Source organism: Cervus canadensis, chromosome 19 (genome assembly GCF_019320065.1).
Source record: "Cervus canadensis isolate Bull #8, Minnesota chromosome 19, ASM1932006v1, whole genome shotgun sequence".
Taxonomy (NCBI): domain Eukaryota; kingdom Metazoa; phylum Chordata; class Mammalia; order Artiodactyla; family Cervidae; genus Cervus; species Cervus canadensis.
The window spans coordinates 34,694,125-34,720,008 of record NC_057404.1 but is presented as its reverse complement, the minus strand read 5'-3'; the positions used below and the strand labels follow the sequence as shown (position 1 = coordinate 34,720,008).

Below are 25,884 nucleotides of genomic sequence, written 5' to 3'. Positions count from 1 at the left end.
ATTTATATGGATAACAGCTATCATTGACTAAATTAGGAATTAAAACTGAACAGTTTTTAAATATGTATGTGTGTGTGCTAAGTCGCTTCAGTCATGTCCAACTCTGTGCAACCCCATGGACTGTAGCCTGCCAAGCCCCTCTGTCCATGGGATTCTCCAGGCAAGAATGCCGGAGGGGGTTGCCATGCCCTTCCCCAGGGAATCTTCCCAACCCAGGGATCGAACCTGCGTCTTTTATGTCTTCTGCATCACCAGGTGAGTTCTTTATCACTAGTGATACCTGGGAACCCATTTATTTTAACATGCTTTCAGAAAAACAAAAAATGTAGTACTGTTTTACATTTTTGCAAATCACTTTAATGTCAAACTTAAGAAACTGGGTATCTGCTTCTGAATTATATCTATTGCAATATATTGTGTCTGACATATACGAAGAATGTATGACCACAGATTTGTAGTTGGAAAAAGACCTATATTTTAGTAGACTTTTTTCATAATAGTGGTTATTTTGGGGTACTACACAAACACTGGACAAGTAGACATCTCTTCAAAGTTAGATTCAAGTCGAGTGTGAAACCCTATCAATAAAATTTTCATAATCTGATAAATTAAAATCTACTGTCTGTCATATACTTTGAAAAGATTTTATACATGCATGAAGATGAAACAATGGGCACTAGTTGTCTAGAGAAAAAAATCTTGGTTCACTCAGTTATGCAGATCAATCCTGTGGATGTAAGCTTTCCAGATCCTGAATTTTGTTTGAAAGTTTGAATTTTAGCATTAGCAATAAATACTGTCAGTTGTTTTCCCTGAAGTGAGAGGTTCACTCTGTTCATTTTTGAGAATACATCTGCAAATACCCATGCCTGAAGAACAACAGTTTGTCTGTCAGTCATTCTTTATAGTAAAAATTGCCTTTCATGAGAAAAGTCGTCAAGTAACCATTAATGTTCAGTATGCTGAAAAATTTCTTTATGTATTCTCTACATTTTGTCACACAGAATATTAAAAAGAAATATACTCAGAGGCTGGAATTTAATAAACATTATAATTTTAACAGCTTCATTCAGGATATTATCTAATCAAGGTATTATTAAATAATAATAAAGCTTTTTGCTTGGTGTTGGGTGGTAGGTGTTTGGTTACCTGGTTTGGTGTTTGGTCAGGTGGCGTGTCTGATGGTTTGTTTTTACTCTGAATACATGGCAGTGAGGAATATAAGTACAGTTTGATGCCCCGTCTTCATTTGCGCTAAGGTTCTATCAACAGTTCTAACCACTATTTCTCTTTTGTATCATCAGTGAAAATGTTAATAATAAATCTTATTACTATCTTTATGAATCATTTTTTGAGAACTGCCATACTAGATGACAAACTACTGGTCACTAGATATATAAAATTTATGTATATATTAAGATAAGCTAAGAAATGTTAACAATAGTGGAAGAGAAGGGAATGAGCATGAGAGATAATTTTAAGAAGGAAAAATAAGTAAAATACATATATATTATTGAACCCTTTAGAGATCTAAGGAGAGATTTGCAGCTGGAAACACTAGATAGCTCACAAAAATATGATGTGTGCCAGATATGAAAGCAATCATTAATATAAATTTAGAGATCAATTAAAACATAAATGACACAGCGCACTGAAAATTAAGCTGTCACCATTTAGACGCTGCCAGTTATGAAATACTGATAAGCACTTGAGAAAAGCAAAAAGTGATTAATTAATATGAAAGTAAAATAAACAGGTACACAAAGTTCACATTCTCAGGAAAGTAATTAAGAAAAGAAGAAGAATTTGTTAAATGTGGCACTAATTAGTTCTGGTTGATATTTGCTTGCTTTGCTTTTTGGTTGTAAGCTATCACAGTCAGGATTTTCTGTTTCTTCTACATGGTTCTGTGTTTTTTTCATATTGAATACTGAAAGGCTGACCACGATGAGACAAGCTTTTCTCTAACTTTAACTATGTGCATGTCTTGATCTGACCACAGTTTAAGTCTCTTGATCTCCAAAGAGCCGTTATTCTGCAGGAAACAGCCAATTCTGAATTAAGAAAAGTTAGATTTTTTTAAAATTATATTTTATTGAAGAATAATTGCTTTACAGAATTTTGTTGTTTTCTGTAAAACCTCAAGGTGAATCAGCTATAGGTATACACATATCCCCTCCCTTCTGAAGCTCTCTCCCGTCTCCCTCCCCATCCCACCCCTCTAGGTTGGTACAGAGCCCCTGTTTGAGTTTCTTAGCCATACAGCAAATTCCCACTGGCTATCTATTTTACATAAGGTAATGTAAGTTTCCATGTTACTCTTTCCATACATCTCACCCTCTCCTCATGTCCATAAGTCTATTTCTCTATGTCTGTTTCTCCATTGCTGCCCTGTAAATAAATTCTTCAGTACCATTTTTCTAGATTCCATATATATGTGTTAGAATATTATATTTATCTTTCTCTGACTCACTTCACTCTGTATAATAGGTTCTAGGTTTATCCACCTCATTAGAACTGACTCAAATGAGTTCCTTTTTATGACTAATATTCCACTGTGTATATGTACCACAACTTCTTTATCCATTCATCTGTCGATGGAAATCTAGGTTGCTTCCATGTTCTAGCTATTGTAAGAAAGAAAGAAAAGAAAGTGAAGTCGCTCAGTCATGTCTGACTCTGCGACCCCATGGACTATAGCCCACCAGGTTCCTCCATCCATGGAATTTTCTAGGCAAGAGTACTAGAGAGGGTTGCCATTTCCTTCTGCAGGAGGTCTTCCCAACCCAGGGATCGAATCCAGGTTTCCCGCATTGCGGGCAGACGCTTTACCATCTGAGCCACCAGGGAATCCCTAGCTATTATAAATAGTGTTGCAAGGAACAATGGTATACATGTGTCTTTTTCAATTTTGGTTTCCTCAGGGTATATGCCTAGGACTGGGATTGCTGGGTCATATGGTGGTTTTATTCCTAGTTTTTTTTAAGGAAACTCCATATTGTTTTCCACAGTGGCTGTATCAATTTACCTTCCCACCAACAGGGCAAGAGTGTTCCCTTTTCTCCACACCCTCTCCAGCATTTATTGTTTGTAGGAAAAGTTAGACTTTTTATCACTGAAGGGTCTTAAACAAGGGATACACTTAGCAAATCTTCTCTCCCACCTAAAAATATTGTACAGAGAAACTCAGTATTTCTTATATGAGGTCTTAAATGTGCTATTACTAACACTCAAATGAAATATGTATTTTGCATATAAATGTTAACAGAGTAAGAGTTATATCTCTTTGGTTTAAACCACGACAACCTCAGCATCTAGAACAGTGCCTGGCATGGGCAGGCATATAAGTTGTTCCTCGCATATGTGGAACACCTTTCCTAGTATGAAGGTTTCAAGGATTATCTAATGTGAAGGAAGCTACGATGCTATCTCATATATATCTATGATTATGATGTTATTTCAGAGAGGGGAGTGTGTGCATCTTCTATGGTGATTGCTGTTTGGTAAAATCTCCACTTTTACTAATTGAAAACATAATGCGAAAATGCAGCTAAATTTTTTCTGACACTTCCTCTGTCCCCTCTACATATACTTTTCAAGCTCAAGAAAGATTTTGATCCCACTTTGACAGAGTGAATTCAAGTAAATTACCTTTTAGGTTACTAAAACAGGAGTGTGAAAGGAAGGTTCTGAACATTGTCTGTGATGCCAGTGTAACCTGGACAGCCCTCAGAGGAGAGGACACATGGGCTAGAGATCACGCCCAGCATGGCTAATTAGCTGTGTACCTTGTGAAAAACTCTCGTTTCTCTAGACCTCCATTTCTCCATCTTGAAAATAGGAGTAATCATGTCGACTTCTCTTGTAGTTATTGCTAAGATTGAATGAAGTTCTATACAAAGCACTTAGCATAGGCCCTGTGACTGACAGGACAGAGTAAATTCCCAATAAATGCTAGTTGCCTTGATTTTCCAGAAATCTATGGATTAAAACTTGATGGTAATGACTGTGAAGTTTGTAACACAGAAGAGGATACATCTTTCACCCCAGCAACATAAGTTTTAAAGTGACTACCAGAATCTAGAACCAATTTAAAAACAGAGCAATTAAATGGATAAAAGATGCAAATGTAAGATCACATAATATAAAATTCCTAGAGAAAAACTTAGGCAAAACACTTTTTTACATAAATCACAGCAATAACTTTTTGATCCATTTCCTAAAGGAAATTAAATAAAAAATATACAAATGGAACCTAATTAAATTTAAAAGCTTCTGCACAAGCAAAGAAAAGCACTGACAAAACAAAAAGGCAACTTACTAAATGGGAGAAGATTTAGAGGATTAATATCCAACATATATAAACAACTCACACAACTGAACATCAAAAAACAAACAACCCGATTAAAAAATGGGCAGAAGAATTGAAGAGACATTTTTCCAAAGAGGAAATGCAGATGGCCAACAGATATATGAAAAGATGCTCAGCAGAGAAATGCGAATCAAAACCACAGTGAGGAACCACCTCACACCTGTCAGAATGTCGAGCATCAAGAAGAACATAAATAACAAATGCTGGCTAAGATATGAAGAAAAGAAAACCCTTGTACACTGTTGGGAGCCAAGTAAATTGATGCAGTCACCGTGGAAAACAGTTTGGAAGTGTCTCAAAAAACTAAAAATAGAATTACCACATGACCCAGCAATTCCACTCGGGTATATATCCAAGAAAACAGAAACACTAATTTGAAAAGATAGACTCATTCCAATGTTCACAGTAGCATTATTTACAACAGTCAAGATATGGAAGCAACCTAAGTGTCCATCAATAAACAAATGGACAAAGAAGATGTGGTACTTTTACAATGAACACTACTCAGCCATAAAAAAAGACCAAATTTTAACATATGGAGCAACATGGATGGACTTGGACACCATTATGCTAAATGAAATAAGTCAGACAGAGAGAGACAAATACTATATGATATCATTTATATGTGGAATCTAAAAAATACAATAAACTAGTGAATGTAACAAAAAAGAAGCAGACACAGATTTAGAGAAAAACCTAATGGTTACTAGTGCAGAGGGGAAGTAGGGGCCATATAGATGTGGGGGAGTAGGAGGTACAAATTATTGGGTGTAAGATAGGCTCAAGGATGTACAACACAATGAATATAGCCAATATTGTGTAATAACTATAAATTAAAAGTAACTTTTAAAAGGTGTATAAAAAAGAAAGTGACTGGAGGAAAAAAATATGTACACATAACTATTTTCTATGACCCACTACAATTTATCATTGGTACTATCTACAGGTACTAATTCATGTTTCTAATTTTCAAACAAATTTAACCACTTTATAATATGTTTTTTAAATTAGTTTCACTATTTGGAAGAAATCACATGGAAGTTCCATTATCATGGCTCCTGCTAGTAATGATAAATAAATGTAGCACTGTTCAAAGAAAAAACTATAGAACATTATGCAACTCATGAAGTATACCAACAGTACTTACTCATATTAAGGTTTGTTTTCTATATCATATCAACTTTGCCTTCACCGCACTTTACGTGATAGTGCATTGGTAAAGAAACTGCCTGCCAAAGCAGAAGACTCAGGTTAGATCCCTGGGTCAGGAAGACCCTCTGGAGAAGGATATGGCAACCTGCTCCAGTATTCTTGCCTGGAAAATTTCACAGACAGAGGAGCCTGGCAGGCTACATTCAATGGGGTCGCAAAGAGTCAGTCACGACTGGGCACACATCTTAAAAATAGCATACCTTGTATGTCATATTCAATTCAAGTTGCTATCAACTGTTAGACAGCATTAGCTACTACTTTTTAACAATATTTGTACATCTTCAGAACAACTTACAAGTTACTTTCATAGTATCATTGCAAGATACTTACATGAACAAACATATGTGTGTTAAACAGAACCAGAAATTACACACATAAGCATTCTATAACATCCAGTGTTATGAAATTTTAAAGTTGGCCTACACTTAATCATGTATCTCAGCTCTTCTGTTGATATATAATCATATACAGCCAGTTATATAACTTCACCAGACTCTAATGTCCTATGTTTTTAAAAGGGAGAAAATTAAAAGAACAAAGAGGTAATAGGGTCACTCACTTTAAAATGTATGAAGACAACCTAAAAACTGCACGGAGGAAGCAGCTTGTCCATTAACCCTTTACTGTATACAGAGGCTATCACATGTGGTCTGTATGCTTCAGGGAAGTAAATAAAAATTGCTGAAATGAGCCACAAATGAAAGCAAGCAAGCTATGGAGTACTTACCACAGGCAAAACACTGTTCTCAGAGTTTTACATACTTTCATATAATTCTCACCACAGTTAGCAACACAGGTACAATTATTTCCATTTTCATAAATAACTGAGGCTCAGATATAAAGTCTTAGGATTGAGCTAAGAGTTTTGCTATGCCATATAAACAATTAGATCTCTGATCTTTCTCCCACTTCTATGGTAATTATTTTCACTGTAATCTTCTAAAAATGGCAATACACACGCATAAACTTGAGAAAATAAAAAAGCTGAAGTGAAATAAAAAGTTCTAATTCCAAAGTTCTTAAAAAAGCATCCAAGGTACTTTAATTGACTCGACCTGGGCTTCCCTGGTGATCCAGTGGTTAAGAATCCACCTGCCATGCAGGCGACCCAGGTTTGATTTCTGGTCCAGGAAGATCCCACATGTCACAGGCCAACTAAACCCATGGACCACAACTACTGAAGCCTGTGCCCTAGAGCCCATGCCCCACAACCAGAGAAGCCACTGCAATGAGACAATTACATGAAACTAGAATAGCTCTCCCTGGCCACAACTAGAGAAAGCCTGCCAACAGCAACAAAGACCCAGTACACCTTAAAAGAAAAATTAATTGACTCAACCTACCTTTGCAGCTCTCTGTCCATATTTATCACACTCACCAGGTTTTTTCATATTCCCATGCCTTTGCTCATAATTTTCAGACTACAGCCACCTCCATTTCCATCATCCATGTTACAGTTCACAATCACGGGTATATGCATCTTTTTTTCTTTCTCATGGAACTTTGCCATGTTACACATTTTACTCTACATTGAAGAACAGTTAGTTGCACACATATTCTGGCCTATCAACTATCACCCTCTTATGGCAAGCAGTACAATTTATTTACATGTGAGCCACCCAACTGATTATTAACTTGAATAATTAGCTGTGTGACCTCAGACAATTTACTTAAACTCCATGAACTTCAATTTCCTCATCTGTAAAATGAGGGCAATGGCATTTATTCATCTGTATATATAAAATACTCAGAACAGTACCTTAAGGAATTTGTCCAGTATAAGTGTAAACAATTTGTATACTATTAATCACTGAAATTTTTGATCAAAGAAATTCATTGTTTGGTGTTAACTAGCTCACATTCTCATCCAACTCTGATTTTAGCATTTGTAAATTTTTGAAGGAAAGATATCTAAGTTTTTAAGTATAAAAACATTTTAAAACATAAGATTTTATAAGTCTTCTAAGTAGTTTTATAAGGACAAATATATATATGTTACATGTATATAATATTTACACATATATATACACATATATATATTACACATATACACAGACATTATCATAATGGATTCCCGCAGAGCACAAAATAAGTATATCCCTCCAGCAAAGTACCAGTTCATCCTATAATTTGATAACACAAATGTGAAAGGAGGGTTATATATCAACATAGGACTCTTTGATAGAGACAAGATTATTCACTGGACTTTCTTACTTCTTGGTACAATTTGGGAACTTTCCGCATGATTTCTGAACATTCTGCCAACCATACAGAAAAACTAAGCCTGTTTTACATCAACAGGACATTCACAGTTCAACATCTGGGTCTCCTTCTCTCTCTCTGCACTAGACAACTTTACAACTTTGATCTTTTACCTCTCAGCACCCACCTCATGGCTGTTAACAGTGACTTTAGGGGAGAAGGAAGCTACAGACCTCACTGAACTGGGAGATGACAGCCTTTTTATAGCAAAAAGCAGCCTGAGCAGTATTAATCTACAGAGCATCTATACAGAAAATACAGAAATATTTAGTGTCTTCTTTAGAAAGTTTCCACTCCAAAATGAGGACTTGATGGCTAAAAACCATAAAGACAGATTTAACAACAATCAAATCGGGCAGTTTCACTTCTCAAAAATAGTAAATAGAGTCATCGCATTTCAATAGAAAATAATTATTAAAAGCGAAAGTGTACTCAGTTACCGTAAAACAGGTCCAACATCTTGCATAGGTCTTCTCATAGACTGTAAAGAGCAGATGGTGAAAGCAGCAAAAATTCCAGTGGAAACTATGACTATTATTCAATTTATGAGGCTAGTCTTAAAGATATGGTTTGCATTAAATAACAGAAATTAGCACTTTACAAAGACAAATTTAATCTTATGACCTATAGTGTGTAAAGTAGGATGGTAGATTACTTAAGAATAAGTGAGATGTTCTTGAGAGGAATACATTTATCAACAGAATACAAATTTTTGGTTTCCAAGTCAGTGCTTACTTCTGCAATGTTAAGTTTCTTAGAAAGAGAAATAAATGAGTAGATTCCTTAGTACTCTTCTACTCATCCCAACACATACTTCTATTTCAAATTTAAAATAATGATGAGCCGGCATGTAACTGTCTGGGCCATTATCTGACTTCATGTCCAGGTATTCTTTATTTCCATTACCAAATAACAATGACATACATGGAATAATAGCAAAGATGTTATAAGTGCTCTCACTTCAAAATACCTTAACTCCAGCAATTCATTCATAAAAGACTGCTTTTGTAAATGACTGAATATATATTTATGCATCCTCATATTCTTGTGACATATCTGAACTAAGAGAAGACTGCAGTCTAAGGTAGCTGTAAATGGCGATACACAGAGGCTTGGGGTCCTGGGAAGAAAGAATGGAGAAAAACAGAGATGAAAAGGAAGCTAAAACGCTACCCATAAGAAGTGAGGATTCACTGACTATTCCTTTGCACAACCTCAGCCAGGAGAAACAAAGGTCTTTTCAAATTGAAAGAAAAGATTTCTCAAAACAGAGAAAACTAATGCGCCAGCAACTGTCCTCAGTGTTTCTCTGCAATAACTCTATTGCTTCTTCCAACAAGCTTATGAGTCCTAGAGTGTTATTTCCCCCATATTAAAATGCAGAAACTGAGGCACTGTGCAAGGTCACAGAACAAGAGTTGAAACAGATTTTAAACAAGAAGTCTGACTCTGAGGCTAATTACAATATTGTAGTGGTTTTTGCCATACACTGACATGAATCCGCCATGGGTGTACATGTGTTCCCCATCCTGAACCCCCCTCCCACCTCCGTCCCCATCCCATCCCTCTGGGTCATCCCAGTGCACCAGCCCTGAGGGCCCTGTCTCATGCATCGAACCTGGACTAAGACTGTCTGTTCATTTGCAGAGTGTTGCTGACTTAAAGGAGAGAGAGATGTGAATTTCTATTTGCCACCACATTCTGCTCTAGTCTTAAAAGTGTTTTATCTCTTTTCTTTTGAAGTGAATTTTAATGAGCCCTTAATTGTCAAAGGACTTCATAAATATTCATTAAACAGTAAAAGAACTAGTGTTTCCTTTCCCTAAAAGCTGAAAGAGAAAACAGTTAAGATTCCAAAGTAGAGTAGCCATGATGAAAGTCTTAAATGGAATTGTAAACATTCAGTATTGTATTAGATGTTTACCCAAATGGTTCATATCATTAGAACACTTAAGAAAATTCTTAGTGTAGCGATAACTTTTATTTTTGCCTTTGTAAGAAGTCCACCACAGCACAACCTGTTGGAGATATTTTCATTTTTATCAGTCATCCAATTCCAAATGATCCAAAACATTTCACTAACTATTGATGATGCCTTCTGCACCACTGAACAGTAAAATGGTTATGATGTTGGGAGGAAATGATTTTGATCTAAATCAACAGGGCAGGCCCAGCTATTATGAAAGTGCCACAAATCTTTTTCATTAAAAAATGTTTTCACACTGGATTTGAGTCTTCAAAGAAAGCATTCACCAAAGTGTTGCATTTTACATCAATCCTATACAGCTGTCAGGGAGTGTATTATCATAACGATTGACTTCTGATGAAGCCATAGCCTCAAATATTTCCTCCTATTGCCAAAATGTGGGAGATCTCACAAGATATCATGGCCATGCCAGAGTTCCCAAGTTCAGCCAAATGCAAATGAGCTGGCAAGTCAAATATTAACTCCATGAGAACACGTCTCTCCAAAACCCACCCCATCTGATTCACTGTAAGAAAAGGGAAAACATGTTCGCTATTTTCAGACATACAGCAATAACTTTCCCCCCTTTTAAAACTGTTGTTTCTTCAATGAGAGATAAATATGCTTCTATAAAAAGACCTCCCCAAAGTCCCTGAATTGTGAAACTAACTACCTTGTCATTATCACAAAACCAGAAATAAAAGATACCTCAGTTAATTTGGGGAAATTAAGACATAAGAAAGCACATATGTTTAGTGAAGCCCCTCTATAATTTCCAAAAATGAGCAAATTCAGAGACCTAATTCATTTAAATGTCTTTAAGAAATTTTATTAAACAGTAATCAGATAATTTTTATTTTGTATTTGACTCTAAAATATTTAAGTCATTCAAACACAGCTGTTAAATTCTTCCAATCATTTTCCCAGCTGCTTTGTATTTTTCACTTCCTAAAGTTTAACTGGAACTGGGGACGGTGAGATGGGAAGAGGAAACACATCTGTAATGGCTATTTAATAAGCTATGCTCTGTGGCTAAATAATTATACATATGTTTATAAAGACGCTCATTCTTTTAAAATTAAGTAATATCAAAACTTGGTTTACCTATAGTATCCAGTAAGCACAGAAACATTTTATATTACCTGAATTCAGAAACACATGGCACCAAACAGGGGACCACAAATATTACGCAGGAACAGAATAATGCAACACAGGGGCAAAAAATGCTGAAGAAATTTTTTTCTTGTGGTATCCATTAGCACTTTTTTAACAGACTAAGCTTTTATTGGTTCTTTGTGATTATGCTACCACCTTTCAGACAAATATGCATTGTGATACAAACAAATATAAAAAGGAATTTAAAAAATGGAAAAATAAGTATATAGTTTTTTTTAATATCTGTTTAAAAATTTAAAGTTCAGAATAAGAAACTCAATTTTTAGTCCCACGTAGTAAGCTCCAGGGTTTCCCGGGTGGCTCTGCCTGCAATGTAGGAGACCTGGATTAGATCCCTCGGTTGGGAAGATCCCCTAGAGAAAGGAACAGCTACCCACTCCACTATTTCAACTTGGAGAATTCCAAGGACAGAGGAGCCTGGTGGGCTACAAGGTCCATGGGGTCGCAAGGAGTCAGACACAACTGAGTAAGCTTCAATATACATGAAAAATATCCTAGTGAAGAACGTAAATACTAAAAAGTTGTATCTTTTATTGACTTTATTTACTTTATTTTGGTCTTATTAAGCATTACCTAACACCTGTTCTTTACTTCTTTAGATACTCAAAATGTCTTACTCTCTGCTGAATCTACAGAGCTATGCCTAAATGCTTATTAACTAAATGTAGTTGAATAGATTTTAAAATACTGTTATTGTGATGATTAACTTTATATGTCAACGTGACTGGATTGTGGGTACCAGATATCTGGTCAAACATTATCTGGTATTTCTGGGAGGGTGTTTGGGATGAATCACATCTGAGAGACTGCAGAAAGCAGATTTCCCTCCCTAATTAGCTGAAGGTATGAATAGGACAGAAAGGTTGACTCTCCAAAGAGGGAATGCCTCATGTCTAAAGTCTTCAAACTGGGCCGTCACATTTTTCCTGCCTTCAGATTCCAGCTGAAGTATCAGCTCACTTCCTGCATCTTAAATCCCTGACCTCTATATCTCTGTCTGGACTGTAACTACACCACTGGCTCTCCTGAGTCTGCAGCTTGTCGACTGCCGATCTAGGGACTTGCCAGCCCCCATCATAATGTGGACCAGTTCCTCATGAAAACATATATACACACATGCTTCTGATTCGTGGTATTTCTATGGAGAACCTTGATTCAGTTATTCTTGGTTTTCAAAGTTTCCTAAAATAACCAAGTCTCTTAAATAAATATAAAAAGTTCTTTTAATTAAATCTGAATTACCTTGGGCCCTTGAATTGTGGTTCTTAGAGTTTCTTCAATCTAATAAAAAGTTTAATTTCACTATCAGCAATATAGTTTAGATTTAATGTATGTCCTCAGACTCAGCGAGTGACTCACTGTATGTCAGACTCACTCTGTATCTGACTCAGTGGGCCTGAATCTGAGCAAACTGCAGGAGACAGTGAAGGACATGGAAGCTTGGCACGCTGCTGCAGTCCACAGGGTCACAAAGAGTCGGACATGGCAACTAAACATGTCCTCAGAATCCATGCTCTATTGATGGCAATTCAGGCAGTGCAGCCACTAATGCCCCTGTGCCCAATGCAGGCTAAGACTATAAGATCATTCACATCTTACTGAAATGTAAATTGTCCACATGAGATCAAACAGCAAGGATTAAATTCAAATAACAAGTCCAAGATTTCAACCAAAGCTAAGGTGCACTCACCAACTACAAGATGATCACAGCGCAGAGTGATTTGAGTTTTGTTTCTATAAATTTCCTTGGCAGTATCTTTCTCATCTCTATCCACTCTCGGCCCAGAGATTTGTGTATAGTAATCTCTTCCAACAGTGTTGCCCCTTGAGAAATCAAATTGTTAAATAAATGTCTAGGCTGAAGACCAGTTCAAGATGCTTTACTCTCCTCTACTAAATAAGGTAATAAAAATCACCAGAGGTATGAAAGCTATTGGCAAAAATCTGAGCTTCAAAATAGGTGGAAAGCATGTAAGTGGAGAACACAATCACTTAAAACTTATATTACTCAATAGATACATATATACCAGAAATCTTACTTGAAACATTAAACATTTTTCATTACATGCGTTCTGGATGTTTTACTAAAGAACGTACTCATTTCCGGTGACTAAAGGAAAAAAATGTACTTCAACATGTTTTCAATAAAAGAAGATGGCTGTAAGAGTAAAATGGAGTGTTTGAGGCTAGCCAGGGCAAGCTAAAGGTTAAGTTCTTTGTATTCTAGGGGTACTTAGACACTTCACCTAAAGATAAATGCTGTTTTCATTCTTTTAAAATGTACCAACAAAAATCAATCAGACATTTTCTTTTTTTCTTTTCTCTTTTTCAAGGATTACTCTTTCAAACTTTTTTAAAAAAGAGCCACTTCCCCCCCAGGCAACAGTTACCAATTCCTATACTCCTATAGGAACATGCAGTAGCATATGGTTTTCCTTCGTTTGATTTGTGTAAGGCCCATCTCAAGACACAATCCACTTACTAGGCACAAGTACCCTTTTCTGAGCCCTAGTCCTTTTATAATCAACTGACTATGAGATCTCTAACATTTCATGCTAAGAGGTCTTGCTGGTACACCAAACTCAACATATTTAAATCTGAAATTCTTCTTCCTCCTTCCTGAAGCCTCTCCAGCCTATCCTTGTTCTTTCTAAACCTGAACTGTCTTCAGTTTCTTTCTGATAAGCATGCCCATCATCCACACGGCTGCCAAAGAAAAACCCAAGAATCCTCCTAAATATCTCCCTCTCTATATCCATTATATCCAATCCATTAGCAATACAATCATTTCAACCTTCTAAATTTTTCTGGAATCCTTCCTTATCTCTACTTACCTATCTCTTCCTTATCTCTATCCAATATCTCTACTGATATTGTTAAAAGATTCCCAATGTAGCCCTCATCATTTCTTGCATGGTAGTCTGCAATAGGCTCCTAATCACTAACCCTACCTTTCTCTAAACATCTTATACTACAGCCAGAACTTCATTTTCTAAAATACACATTCATTACTTTGCTTACTAAAAAAATTATTTGGAAACATCTACAAGGAAAGTTATGACCAACCTAGACAGCATATTAAAAAGCAGAAACATTACTTGCCAACAAAGGTCCGTCTAGTCAAGGCTATGGTTTTTCCAATGGTCATGTATGGATGTGAGAGTTGGACTGTGAAGAAAGCTGAGCACCAAAAAATTGATGCTTTTGAACTGTGGTGTTGGAGAAGACTCTTGAGAGTTCCTTGGACTGCAATGAGATCCAACCAGTCCATCCTAAAGGAGATCAGTCCTGGGTGTTCATTGGAAGGACTGATGCTGAAGCTGAAACTCCAGTACTTTGGCCACCTCATGTGAAGAGCTGACTCATTGGAAAAGACCCTGATGCTGGGAGGGACTGGGGGCAGGAGGAGAAGGGGACGATAAAGGATGAGATGGCCGGATGGCATCACCGACCCAATGGACATGAGTTTGAGTAAACTCCGGGAGGTGGCGATGGACAGGGAGGCCTGGCGAGCTGCGGTTCATGGGGTCGCAAAGAGTCGGACACGGCTAAGCGACTGAACTGAACCGAACTGAGCCAGGTAATAGGTTCTGCCCACGGATGTAGTAATGAAAAGAAACAGACACAATTCCCTGCCCTGACAAAGCTGACAGTTACTGGAAAAAAGGGACGAGAAGAAAAGTCAACATGGAAGGACATTAATTACGTTATTGTGGAGAAATAAAGCAGGGGAAGGAGACAGGAGATGTAGGGAGTGAATGTTATTTTAAAGAGGATGGTGAGAATCTCCTCACCGAGGCAGTCATTTCTGGGAAGGGAAAGGCGGTGACAGTGAGTGATGAAGTGGAAATGTTCCAGACAGAAGAAAGCAAGGGCCCTGAGGTAGAAGGGTACCTGGGGTCCTTGAAGAGCAACAGGCACAATTTTGTCCAGAAAGAGGCACAGTAGTAGGAGGTGAGGTCAGAGAAGAAAAAGGGACAGATCTGAGAGGGCCTTGTGGGAACTTTTCCCTCTGGTTGCTGTGCCAAAGATGGACTATAGGGACAAAAATAAAAGCAGAGAGCACTTAGTAGAAGACTGCAGGCACTGACAATGAAGCAGTTAGCGGGGGATGAAGGCAGGTGTTGACTGTGGCTTGAACATGGATGGTAGTGGCAGGGGTGAAGAGAAGCAGTCAAATTCAAGATGTGTTTTGAAGGTACTATTGTTACTTTAATTTCCAAGAAAGTAGAGCCTAAGACAACTGCTTGCAAACAGGTCGTTTACTGGCAATGTCATCCAGGAATCAACCAGCGCTGTGAAACAGGAAAGAAAAGACAAAGGCAATCTGAGGATGAGGTAACCAGCTCACCTCGCTAGAGGTACCATGACGTGAACCTCAGTGTCTCCATTCTCGCTCGGCTCCTACCCCGCACTGGTCGTGTATGGCCTTTCCTTTCAAGCTGTGTGTCAGCACACATTGGTTCCTCGTGTTGCATTAAAGAGGCCTCGAGGCAGGGGACCGAGAGGTAAGAGAGTATCCAATTTTATCTTCATAAAACAGGGCAATGCCTTCACAAGAGGTGGCTCAGTGGGTAAAGAATCTGCCTGCAATGCAGGAGTCGGGGGTTCAATCCCTGGGTCAGAAAGATCCCCTGGAGGAGAGCATGACAATCCACTCCAGTATTCTTGCCTGGAGAATCCCATGGACAGAGGACTCTGGCAGGCTACAGTCCACAGGGTCGCAAAGAGCCGGACACGACTCAAGCGACTGAGCACACACCCACCCATGACAGCAGGAAGGGGTAGTCTCAAGAGGATTTTGAAGTGGAGTACATAGAGCCCTAAAAAAATAGTCTTGGAATAATTCTCTAATGGACTATATGCACTATGTGAGGGATAAAGAAAAGATAAGGATAATGCCAAGGTTTGGGCCTAATGAACTATAAGCGTGAAACTGCCATTAACCAAAAGACAGTGGGAAAAACGATTATGTTACTTCCTTCTAAAAGGTTAGTCATGGATCTCTGCATCTCCAGTCCACACACATCTTCCTTCATCTCCTCAGCCCTGTTACAATCTCAGATTAGCCACTCACTACCCCTCACCTCCAGCTCTGCAGGTATACTAAATAAACTCAATCCTCTGGCCACACGGTGCTGTCTCAGGGCTCTCTGGAATTTTGCTCAGGTTGGCCCCTCTGGCTATCTATTTGTTTTGCTCAAATAACTCCTTATCAGCCTTTAATTGGAAACTCAGTAGATACCTCCTTTTAAGTTAGATACACACCTACCCATTCCCAAAGTAGTCTTTGTATGTGCCTGCCTCCCCTCCAGGATGTAATCATGGAATATTTTTCTTGAACCCATAGGGCATATTACAACACTGGAAGATAGTAGGTGTGCAATTAAAGTATGTTAAATTAAGGAATAAATGGTTTCTCTGAGTCATTCTATGTTTATTTTTAAAACAATATCTGTGCCCCAAACCAACTTCTCATATGAACTATTTAAATATTTTAATGTGTCACCTCATCCTGAGACAGACACTGAAGCTTATGTCCAAAGTCACATAAGTATTTAGTAGCTGGGAAACAATTAAAAATCAATTATTTTGATTCCCATCAGAAAAGACTCCTGCCTTTTCCCAAATAGTTAACTCTGAGCCAAGATCTGAGTATAATATGTTTTAGGATATTTATAGAATTAGATCACTAAAGAGTAAAAATGCTTACTGCATTCTTTTTTAATTGAAGTATAGTAGATTTACAATGTTTCAGATGTACAACAAAGTGTGTGTGTGTATATACACACACACACACATTTTTCAGATTCATTTCCATTTTAGGTTATTATAACATTGAATACAGTTCTCTATATTCAATAGAGATACTGTGCTATATAGTAGGTCCACATTGTTTATATATGAGTTGCGTGTATCTGTCAACCCCCAAATCCCAATTTATCCCTCCTCTCCTGCTTCCTCCTTCCCATCTTATTGTGTTTTAATACCAGCATTCCAGTTAACATAAAAATAAGACCATCTGGAAGTAAAATAAATCATTGTATTGAATCTTAAATCTTAAAGACTCTTAAAGAGAGGGTTGATAAAATCAGATATTTGCAGTCAGCCCCATGCCAGACTTCTGGGTAAAAGATCTTTTTCACCATGTTGTCTACAAGTTATAAGACTAAATGACGTATTTGGTTATGCTGTTCATGTAGGGCATTGCGCTCAGTTGTTTCAGTCGTGTCCAACTCTTGGCAACCCCATGGACTGAAGCCCACCAGGCTCCTCTGTCCATGGAATTTTTCCAGGCAAGAATACTGGAGTGGGTTGTCAATTCTTTCTCCAGGGGATCTTCCCAACCCAGGGATCAAACCTGCGTCCCCTGCGTTGGCAGGCAGATTCTTTACCACTGAGCCACATGAGAAGCCATGTTCAGGGAGGGTAGAGCCCAGTGAACTTCTCATAGAGGCTTCCTGACTTCAATCCATTTTAGTTCTGATGGAAAATGTGAGCACATTATTTTTAGATTCAATATAGGTTTCTGTTGGGTAAATTTTCTGGCTGACTAGATTTTCTGAACCTAGTCCTTTTCACTTGGAACAAATGTGCAATTCCCGAAGATGCCAACACATCATGTGTTACTGATGCATAACAAGATTAAGAGGAAAAATGAAAACATTTAAAAGGCAAAACATACTTGGGGAAAAATTACACAGTAAAGTGACCTGGGACACACTCTCAAGCATTTTCTAAAGTCATTTCGAGAATATCTTTATTTAAGAGTACACCTAGGTCCTACTAAAACTGCAAAGTGTCTTCAATGTAGGGAACAAAACAGCATACAAAAGAAAGCATCATTTTATAATTCATAGAGAATAAAAATCATACAAGTTTGAAACTTCCAAAGTTCTATTAAGTCCTTAAACAACTCATATTTAATTATAAAATACTACAAAATCATAGACACTTCTGAAACATATGCATTAAATCACATAGCTAGATGTGGTAGCATTTTTAAATTTTTCTAAACTGAAATTCCTTTATTAGAAAAATAAGGCAGAAGACTCCATTATCTAACTAAAACACCAATCATACCATAACTCAGCTCACAAATCCTCCATGAATTTCCATTGCCTGTGGGATAAAGTTCAAGTTTACTCACAAAGCAACATAATTTTAGTTCAAAGTTCTCAAATTTTAACCACACATCAGTATCAACTGGAGGGCTTGCTAACAACAAAGTTTTCTGGATGCATTCCCTGGAGTTTTTGATTCAGTAGATCTGGGTTGGAACACAAGAATTTATATTTCCTACAGGTTCCCACGTCACACTGATGCAGGGACCACAATCTGAAAACCACTCACTGTCCAGTCACAATCTAGCTTTAATGTGTCATCCATTTCCCTACACAGACTTCTGGCTCTGCACATTTTTTTCATCCTTTGATTCTAAGTAAACTATTCCAATCACGCTTGTGTTTATAGGTTCTAGAATTCAACCAAAGAACTCTTGCTTTAGCTGTACTCAATAGAGCAACGGTATTTCAACAGTATTTGAATGCTGTCACAACCACACTCTAGCTTATCCTGAATCAGCTTTAGCATCACTTGTTGTTAATACTCTGATGTACAAACCTCAAGGCCCTGGGGTCATTTTCCCATCCTAATGATGGCCATGGCCCTGAGTGGGAGAAGCATGAAACAATATTCTGGGGGAAAAATGTTTTTGTTATGACTATGAGCTTCTGCTATCTGAGAAGGGCCTGTCAGTGTGGGCAGTTTTCCAACTACTCTACAGGAAAGGCGTTTCTGCTAGAGTAACAAGGAGAAAAGCTTGGAAAGAGGCTTCCTAGCCTATAGGCATGCTCTCTGTCCCCAAGACAATCTACTAATCTGTGTAGGGAGAGTTAATGATAAAGATTCATAGGCAAATTAACAGATCCCCATAAGGCCCAGATATAGAATTATGAAGACCAATTGTCCCCCTAAGCAATAACTGAACAAGCAGGGCAGCAGGTGGGCTACTCTGCTAAGTTTTAACAAAGGAAAAATGATATGATCTTCACCAGAACTAATGGTAACTCTCACAAGTAATTTTTCTCATAAACCAACTAAATAAAATAACAAAGCCTTCTCACTAAAATTCTGATTTCACAAGTAAAATACTATTATAATTGATATCAGAAAAAGCAAATAACAGTCAACACAGGAACCTGAATTCAGTGTTTTCCTTGTAGAGAACACTGCCTGGAACCCAAGTCCTGAATACTAGAGTGAGTGGCCATGACCTCCTCCAGGGAATCTTCCCAACCCAGGAATGAAACCCGCATCTCTTATGTCTGCTGCATTGACAGCCAGATTCTTTACCACTAGCACCACTTGCAAAGCTCCTTCAATTTTTAGAGGAAAGAAAAACCCATAATGCTTTCTAGCTGAAAAGAAGGTAAGGGTGTGGCTATGTACTCAATTTTGTTATGGGCTATCTTTTTTATTACATAAAATTCTACAAAGACACTAAAAAAAAGAATATTGGGTCCTCACAATTCATTTTTACAAAGTCTTAAGGGATTTTTTTTAATTATAAAGGAATAAATTATAGAATAAAGTTGATTGAGGACCAACGCCTTCTCCTGCCATATTTACCACTATCCTAAATTGGCTTTTTATCTACTACTATGAATATTTCATAGTAGTAGATAAATAGCCTACTTCACTGGAAGGACTGATGCTGAAGCTCCAGTATTTTGGTCATCTGATGCGAAGAGATGACTCATTGGAAAAGTCCCTGATGCTGGGAAAGATTGAGGGCAGAAGGAGAAGAGGGCGTCAGAGAATAACAGGGCATCACTGATACAATGGACATTAACTTGGGCAAACTCCAGGAGATGGTGAGGGACAGGGAGGCCTGGCATGTTGCAGTCCACGGGGTCACAAAGAGCTGGACACAACTGGGTGAATGAACAACAACAACAATGAATATTTTAGGAGCTTTATAGAAATACAATTCACATGCCATAAGACTGACCTATTTAATATGTTCAATTCAATCCTTTTTAGCACAGAGTTTTGCAATCATATCACCATGCAATTTCAGAACATTTTCATAACACCCTCAAACAAGTCCCATAGCCATTAACAGTCACTCCCTATTCTTGCCCCTGGCCCCGCACCCCAGGCTACTAGTCTGTCTTACCTCGGTGTATAGTTTTAAATTCTAGACTTTTCATATAAATGCAGTATGACAATATGTGGTCTTAGAATCTGGCTTCTTTCACATAGCATGATGTTTTCAAAGTTTATTCATGTTATAGCATAATTTTTACTGCCAAAGAATATTTTATTATATAGACACAACATTTTGTTTATCCATTCATCAGCTGCTGGACACATGGGTTTTCCACTTACTGGCTATTATGAATAACACTGCTGTGAACATGTACAAATCCTGTGGGGACATTATGTTCTCACTTCTCTTGGATAGATACTCTGGAGTGAAACATCTGCGGCACATGGTAACTGAATGTTTAACACTGTGAGGAACTGACAGACTGTTTTTTAAAAAGTGGTTACACCGTTTTCTATTCCCAGAAGTAGTGTATGAGGATCCAATTTCCCCACATCTCTACCAACACTGGTTATTATCTTTTTGATTATAGTCACTCTAGTGGGTGGACAAGTATCTCGTGGTTTCGATTTGAATGTCACTGACAGCTAAAGATGGGTACAATAAAGCACAGAAACAGTATAAATGTAACAGAAGCAGAAGATATTAAGAAGAATACACAGAACTATTCAAAAAAATATTAATGACCCAGATAATCACGATGGTGTGACCACTTACCTAGAGCCAGACTTCCTGGAATGCAAAGTCAAGTGAGCCTTAGGAAGCATCACTACGAACAAAGCTACCGGAAGTGATGGAATTCCAGTTGAGTTATTTCAAATCCTGAAAGATGACGCTGTGAAAGTGCTGCACTCAATATGCCAGCAGATTTGGAAAACTCAGCAGTGGCCACAGGAATGGAAAAGGTCAGTTTTCATTCCAATCCCAAAGAAAGGCAATGCCAAAGAATGCTCAAACTACCACACAATTGCACTCACCTCACACTCTAGCAAAGTAATGCTCAAAATTCCCAAGCCAGGCTTCCATGGTACATGAACCATGAATGTCCAGATGTTCAACCTGGATTTAGAAAAGGCAGAGGAACCAGAGATCAAATTGCCAGCATCTGCTGGATCAAAGAAAATGCAAAAGAGTTCCAGAAAAACATCTGCTTTATTGACTATGCCAAAGCCTCTGACTGTGTAGATGACAACAAACTGTGGAAAATTCTGAAAGAGATGGGAATACCAGACCACCTGACCTGCCTCTTGAGAAACCTGTATGCAGGTCAAGAAACAAGTTAGAACTGGATATGGAACAATGGACTGGTTCAAAACAGGGAAAGGAGAACATCAAGGCTGTATAATGCCACCCTGCTTATTTAACTTATATGCAGAGTACATCATGAGAAGTGCCGGACTGGATGAAGCACAAGCTGAAATCAAGACTGCCAGGAGAAATATCAATAAACTCAAATATGCAGATGACACCACCTTTATGGCAGAAAGTGAAGAACTAAATAGCCTCTTGATGAAGGTGAAAGAGCACAGTGAAAAAGCTGGCTTAAAACTCAACATTAAAAAAAACAAAGATCATGGCATCCAGTCCCATCACTTCATGGCAAATAGATGGGGAAACAGTGACTGAGTTTACTTTTCTGGGCTCCAAAATCACTGCAGATGGTGACTGCAGCCATGAAATTAAAAGATGTTGGTCCTTGAAAGAAAAGCTATGACAAACCTAGACAGCATATTAAAAAGCAGAGACATTACTTTGCCAACACAGGTCTGTCTAGTCAAAGCCTTGGTTTTTCCAATAGTCATGTATGCATGTGATAGTTGGACTACAAAGAAAGCTAAGCACTAAAGAATTGATGCTTTTGAACTGTGGTGTTGGAGAAGACTCTTGAGAATCCCTTGGACTGCAAGGAGATCAAACCAGTCCATCCTAAAGGAAATCAGTCCTGAATATTCATTGGAAGGACTAATGCTGAAGCTCCAATATTTTGGCCAACTGATGTGAAGAACTGACTCACTGGAAAAGACCCTGAAGCTGGGAAAGACTGAAGGCAGGGAGAGAAGGGGACAACAGAGGTTGGATGGCATCACCAACTCGATGGACATGAGTTTGATCAAGCTCTAGGAGCTGGTGGTGGACAGGGAAGCCTGGCGTGCTGCAGTCCATGGGGTCGCAAAGAATCAGACATGACTGAGTGACTGAACTGAACTGAACTGATAGCTAATGACACTGAGCATCTTTTCATATGATCATTGGTCATCTGTACATTTTCTTTAGAGAAATGTCTGTCAAAATCCTTTGCCATTTTAAAAAAGAATTACCTTTTATTATTGATTTTAACAGTTCTTTATATAATCTGGAATTGAGTCCAATACTGGATATATGATTTGCAGATGCATTCTCCATTCTGTGGGCTCTTCTCTCACTTTCTTGATGATGTATTTTTATTCGATGATCCTTTGTATTATTTATTATTTTACTGCTGTTTGTGCTTTTGACATATCTAAATTGCTTTATCTTATGAATATTTCTATGTAATCATGATCCAGACCTAAAAATCAAATATTAGTTTTGAAAATGGTTGAAAACAACTGAAGTTCCATTTAACAGTGCTTAAAATTTCCCATTTCTCCACATCCCTGCCAAGACTTGATAACCTCAGATTTATTTTGCCTATTTCTTAATTTTAACTTGGTAGCTCATATTATTTTCACTTTACTTATTTAGTTTCTTTTCCTGCACTTCCATCTATTCTATCAATGACCTGTTCATGTCTTCTGACCCTTTTCTGGTATTTTTCTCATTTTGGAAGACATTATTTATATACAACTGATATTAAATTTTTCGTGTCTTGTAACATGTTTTCCAAGTATGTAAGCCATCCTTTTGCTTGTTATTTGCTTTGCTGAACTATCAATAATTAAACTGTTTAGAAATTCTAAAATAATATCTTTATGTTCTATGGTCTTTGCATTTTTTTTTTAACTTTAAGCTATACAAATGTTCTACTCTAAGAGACATCGCATTATATAGCTACTAATGGAATGGACACAGGAACCAATCTGCCTTGATTTGAATCTCTATTCTACCACATATTACTGTGTAATCTGAAACAAATGTACGTCTCTGAACCTGCTTCTTCGTTTATGGGATGGGGGGAGTAAAAGCACATATCTCATGTTGTGTGGCATTTAAATGATGAAGTGTTTATAAACAACACATGGCACATCAGCTATTATTTTCTTCTAAACATTTTCACTTTTTGAATTTCACCTTTAGCTTTATGACTTACTTGGAGATGATTATTTTTCTCCTGTTTCATGAATTTTATACATGGTATGAAGTGAGGTTTTCAAACAAGTCTACCTTTCCCCACTGATCTCTAATGCCCCCTTTGACACATTATTTCCTTATATATATGATTCTCTATCATGTTCCATAAATCTATGGCTACCCTAGGCCATAACCACACTATTTTAATTACTACAGCTATTAAACTATAAAATCAGAGTAAGTTTTTATATCTAGAAGAGCAAATATACCTAACTTGCTCAGTGCTTACTATCTATAAACACAGGCACTTAAAAGTGAATGGATTACAATGCAGATATTTGTATCCTTGGATTTGTGAATTATAAAATCACAAGTAAAATATTGTCTGTTAGCTTAGTACTTAATAGAACTATAAGTATACACTTTTCTTTTTAAGTCCTAGACCATTTTGATTATTTTGTAAATAAAGTAGTGATTTACTGAAAGCCAAGGGGATAATAAAGAATCTAGACAAAGTAAAACATTACAGAACTTTTTCATGGGATGGGTAATTTTGCTCACACACCAAGTACAAATAGGCGGTAAGAAATCTTCAGCACAAATTCAAAAATTCCTTAAAAAGAAATTTAAAAATGAAAACAAAGCCCCAGAACAAAAGACCAAGTATTCTCATTCAGTTTGCAAAATCACAGTGGATTCACAGTGACTGAGGAAGAGGTAGCAGAGATTAGTATAAACACCACAGCAATTTTACCTAGTAAAGACAGTTCATCGATTATACTAAAACATTCTACAGCGACTGCTCAAGACCATAAAACTCAATGTGCAAATCTAAAGGATCCATGTATAAGTGATACCCTACAATAGGAAGGAACAATGACCTGGTAATTTTAGCATTAAGAAATAAATCTGGAGAGGTGAGAGCATTCGCTTTTGTATAAAGCCGCAGATCACATTTCTTATTTGCAGTCAGAGCTACTCAGGATACTTCACAAGTAATCTTTTTAGATTAACATTTGCAGAAAATCTTAGGAAGAGGAAAAAGGGAAGGATGCCCCATTCTTCACAGCAAGATAGATTTTTTTTCTTAGAAAATAACTCAATTCTGTTGCTAATTTTGCCTTCCCACCTCAGATGGTGAGGTACTGTGGCTGAGAACAAACTGAATATAAGTTGCATTTCTGTAAGCACTAAATTGTTCTGTTGTTTAGTTGCTAAGTCATATCCAATTCTTTTGCAACCCCATGGACTGTAGCCCTCTAGGCTTCTCTGTCCATGGGATTTCTCAGGCAAGAATACTGGAGTTAGTTGTTATTTCCTCCTCCAGGGGATCTTCCTGACCCAGGGATCAAACCCGTGACTCCTGTATTGCAGGAGGATTCTTTACCACTGAGCCACCAGGGAAGTCCAAGCACTAAATTATGACAGTCTAAATGTGGCTGAACACATAGTACTTTTTACAAAATATCACGTATTACAGTAAGTGGGAAAATCTAAGCAGAAGTTATCATCTCTGAGCTTTATTCATACCCTGGTATATTTATTTGTGGTAGTTGTGGTATGTGTTTCTATAACCTGTCTCTTAAATAAAAATGTTCATGTGGCAAAGACTTTGACTTCCAAAGATTCAGCCTAAATAGCAATCCTAAAGTCCAATTTAAATGCAATTCCTCAAAGAATAAGAACAAAACCCCTGCAATTCCAAATTCTGGTTCAGCCACTAGAAGTAACAGTGAGACTTGGGTAAGTCGCCTAAAAACTGTGTGCCCATGTTTCCTCCCTTGTGAAAACGACAAAACACAAGTGGATCATTAAAATTAACTAGATCTTTTCAAATAGCAATGTAGGTGTCCGTAGCATTTGTTTTTACTGGGCTTACTTTAGGTTGTGTAGATGTTTGTTTATATAATGGCACTTTATTCTCTGTTGAAGAAAACCTTCAGTTCCATCATCCCACACACAAACTACTTCCGCTCTTACTTGAAAGGAAATTCCTTTTCAAGGTTCACAGTACATTAGAGACAGCTGCATTGCTGAGCTTCCTCCAAAAACTTTAAAAAGCTGCAGATGGAGCCCATGCATGACACGGATCATGAAACGAGACAATCTCAAACACTCAGACTGCCCCCTCTCTTACCCTCTTCTCAAGCTGTATTTTCTGGGGTGCTGGCTGCTTACATTTAAGCACTATGTGTATGTTTATTGTAAATCAGGTCTCTGAGGGAATACAGGAACTTCTAAAGTGACTATCTTGAGAGCTAACTTCCAAAGGAAGATAAGGTGAAATGTACATTTCCATTTAATGACATTTCAACAACAGTCACTACCCTATTCACTTCCAAAGAGGCAATCCTCACTTCAAACCACACATTCCCTGGGTGTGTTTCCATACTGCCCTGGAACTCATAAGTGTTTGTCTGGAAAACTCAATTCTGGACTCAGAACCAATGAAACAAAAATACAACACTAGGTAAGAATTCTGGCATAAAACTTTTCCAGCAGAAGCAAAGAAGA

General features: G+C 37.6%; 1 protein-coding gene across 9 annotated transcripts in view; it reads right to left on the bottom strand.

The window, feature by feature from the left end:
* BMPR1B (bone morphogenetic protein receptor type 1B) overlaps positions 1 to 25,884 on the bottom strand; it is a 421,370-nt gene that overhangs the window by 71,012 nt on the left and 324,474 nt on the right. For 2 of the 9 annotated variants that reach the window (XM_043438650.1, XM_043438643.1), the window contains exon 4: positions 12,679 to 12,812. The exons of the other annotated variants lie outside the window; for them this stretch is intronic. The gene's annotated coding sequence lies outside the window, so the exon portion shown is untranslated. The remainder of the gene's footprint in view (positions 1 to 12,678; positions 12,813 to 25,884) is intronic. 9 annotated transcript variants of the gene reach the window in all.